At 49.9% G+C, this 3,720-nt stretch overlaps 1 pseudogene; it reads left to right on the top strand.

Annotated features, from left to right (window-relative positions):
- The first annotated feature begins 728 nt into the window (after positions 1-728).
- LOC124719327 lies at positions 729-846 on the top strand (annotated as a pseudogene).
- Positions 847-3,720: the final 2,874 nt, after the last annotated feature.

Genomic DNA, 3,720 nt, shown 5'->3' with positions numbered 1-3,720 from the left:
AGCAGCAACTGCCCGTAGAAGGACCTGCGCGCATTCGTAAAAGGTAATACATCTGGTGGAACAATAACGGTGTGGTGTTCTAGGAATTGCTTCCCCGAGTTGTAACCATGACTGCTGGCATTTATTGTCAACAACTGAGAGATCTTTCAGATGCAGTGCAAGAACAACGACCAGGAAGACTGCGGAAGTGATACTATTCCACGCGAACACCTTCCCCCATTCTGACAGACTGACGGAAACACTATACAGGAGTTGGTTTGGGGAGTCACTTCGCACCCACATTATTCACCTGATCTTGCGCCATCAGATTTTAATCTTTTTCGCCCTCTATCAAACAACCTACAAGCAACATCCTTTCCGGATGAAGACGTGCTCCAAACATGGATCGACGAGTTATTCACTTCAAAGGCACATGATTTCTACTGTCGCGGCATCGGAAAGTTACCCCAGCGTTGGCAGACTGTTGTAAACAGTGGCTCAAAATGGTTCAAATGGCTTGGAGCACTATGGGACTCAACTTCTGAGGTCATTAGTCCCCTAGAACGTAGAACTAGTTAAACCTAACTAACCTAAGGACATCACAAACATCCATGCCCGAGGCAGGATTTGAACCTGCGACCGTAGCGGTCTTGCGGTTCCAGACTGCAGCGCCTTCAACCGCACGGCCACTTCGGCCGGCTGTAAACAGTGAAAGAGAATAGATTACTGAAGACTAGTCCCTATTATGTGCCAACGGCCTTGCCGCAGTGGTAACACCGGTTCCCGTCAGATCACCGAAGTTAAGCGCAGTCGGGCTGGGCTAGCACTTGGATGGGCGACCGTCCGATCTGCCGAGCGCTGTTGGCAAGCGGGGTGCACTCAGCCCTTGTGAGGCAAACTGAGGAGCTACTTGACTGAGAAGTAGCAGCTCCGGTCGCGTAAAGTGACATACGGGTGGGAGAGCGGTGTGCTGACTGTAGTGTCGGTAGCTGGACCGACACCGTGATGTTGATTGCTGAAAGGAAATGCTAAACTAACGCTGTGGCCGATAGTGCACGAACGGCAATAAGCAGACGGGCGTGAAGTCTGGAACATGAGAACTTATAAATGAATAAGAAGAAAAGTATGTAGATGCTTTTTACTTATCTTTTATTGATTCCTTGGAATACATCTCTCTTGAATACTCGTAAGCTATAGGCACTGATACAAATGGCTCCTTGTTAGTTCGTAGCCATTAACTTCTGATGGCTATTCTGTCTCTCGGCTAATGAGAGAGAAAGGCTTCGTACAACTGGGCGATAGCTAGGTTCGCGTACAACTGGGCGGTAGCTTGGTTCTCGTACAACTGGGGTCGAGTCCACTATCGTATCACGAGACCTGCCTTGGTGGTGGCGCTAGGTCTGCGATCACAGTGGCGACACGCGGGTCCGACATGTACTACATGGACCGCGGCCGATTTAAACTACCACCTAGCAAGTGTGGTGTCTGGCGGTGACACCACACTGACCACATGCCCCTCCATATCTACATCCAGCGACGCCTGTGGGCTGAGGATGACACGGCGGCCGGTCGGTCCGTTGGGCCTTCCAAGGCCTGTTCGGACAGTGTTTAGTTTAGTCTCGTAAATTCAGGCAGATTGTAGCGCAGTCGTTAGGCATTTGTACCGGTTAGTTAATACATTCTTTGCGTGTTTCCCTTGCGTTATCTAGGCACGGACTCGTGTTTCCGTAACTGTTGTTCAACATCGATTATAATGGACAGGGACTGTGATTGCTGTGTTCGGATGAGGGCTGAGTTGGCATCCCTTCGCTCACAGCTGCAAGCGGCGCTGACTTCGGTCGCGCAGCTTGAGGCTGTTGCCAATGGGCACCACTGTGGGGAGCCGGACTTTGGTATCACGGGGATGCAACCTCGTCCCGTCTGTCCCCAGATCGGTCTGCCGCTGTGGTTGCCCCGGTTGCTGCCCGCAGTGGGGCTGAGCCCTCGCCTGTGGTTGATTGGTAGGTCGTTCCAAGGCGTGGCAGGCAGCGAAAGACGTCCCCGGAGACTGATCAGAAAGCCTCCCCGGTGCGTCTGACAAACAGGTTTCAGCCACTGTCTCTGGTTGAGCCAGATGCAGCTGCCTGCCCTGTTTCAGAAGATGATTCTCAGCCTTCAAGGTCCGGGTAATCGCAGAGGGTGGGCTTATTGGTAGTTGGGAGCTCCAATGTTAGGCGCGTAATGGGGCCCCTTAGGGATATGGCGGCTAAGGAGGGGAAGAAATCCAATGTGCACTCCGTGTGCATTCCGGGCGGAGTCATTCCTGATGTGGGAAGGGTCCTTCCGGATGCCATGAAGAGCACAGGGTGCAGCCAGCTCCAGGTGGTGGCACATGTCGGCACTAATGACGTGTGTCGCTTTGGATCTGAGGAACTTCTCTCTGGATTCCAGCGGCTATCTGATTTGGTGAAGGCGCCGGTCTTGCATACGAGATGATGGCAGAGCTCACCATCTGCAGCATCGTTGACAGAACCGACTGCGGACCTTTGGTGCAGAGCTGGGTGGAGGGTCTGAATCAGAGGTTCAGACGGTTTTGCGACCGTGTTGGCTGCAGATTCCTTGACTTGCGCCATAGGGTGGTGGGGTTTCGGGTTCCGTTGAATAGGTCAGGAGTTCACTACACTCAGCTGGCGGCTACACGGGTAGCGGAGGCTGTGTGGAGTGGACTGGGCGGTTTTTTAGGTTAGAAGGCCTCGGGAAAGTACGGGGTGGGCTGCAATCTCAAAGGGTGCATGGCAAATACAGGACGTGCTTGGATCAAGGAGCAGTCGGAATTGTGGTTGTAAATTGTTGTAGTTGTGCTGGGAAAGTCCCTGAGCTTCAAGCGCTAATGGAAAGCACAGAAGCTGAAATCGTTATAGGTATAGAAAGCTGGCTAAAGCCTGAAATAAGTTCTACAGAAATTTTTACGAAGTCTCAGACGGTGTTCAGGAAAGATAGATTAGGCAGAATTGGTGGTGGAGTGTTTGTGTCTGTTAGTAGTGGTTTATCTTGTAGTGAAGTCGAAGTAGATACTCCGTGCGAATTGGTATGGGTGTAGGTTATGCTTAACAGTCGATCTAAGTTAATAAGTGGCTCCTTCTACCGACCCCGACTCCGATAATATATTTGCTGAACAGTTCAGAGAAAATTTGAGTCCCGTAACAAACAAATACCCCACTCATACGGTTATAGTTGGTGGGGACTTCAACCTTCCCTCGATATGTTGGCAAAAATACTTGTTCAAAACCGGTGGTAGGCAGAAAACATCTTCCGAGATTGTCCTAAATGCTTTCTCCGAAAATTATTTCGAGCAGTTAGTCCACGAACCCACGCGAATTGTAAATGGTTGCGAAAACACACTTGACCTCTTAGCCACAAACAATCCAGAGCTAATAGAGAGCATCATGACTAATACAGGGATTAGTGATCACAAGGTCGTTGTAGCTAGGCTCAATACCGTTTCTTCCAAATCCACCAGAAACAAACGCAAAATAATTTTATTTAAAAAAGCGGATAAAGTGTCACTACAAGCCTTCCTAAGAGACAATCTACATTCTTTCCGAACTGACTATGCAAATGTAGACGAGATGTGCCTCAAATTCTAAGATATAGTAGCAACAGCAATTGAGAGATTCATACCTCATAAATTGGTAAGAGATGGAACTGATCCCCCATGGTATACAAAACAAGTCCGAACGCTGTTGCAGAGGCAACGGAAAA

Source organism: Schistocerca piceifrons, chromosome 10 (genome assembly GCF_021461385.2).
Source record: "Schistocerca piceifrons isolate TAMUIC-IGC-003096 chromosome 10, iqSchPice1.1, whole genome shotgun sequence".
Taxonomy (NCBI): Eukaryota; Metazoa; Arthropoda; class Insecta; order Orthoptera; family Acrididae; genus Schistocerca; species Schistocerca piceifrons.
The sequence above is the reverse complement of the archived record's forward strand: the minus strand, read 5'-3'. Positions and strand labels throughout refer to the sequence as shown.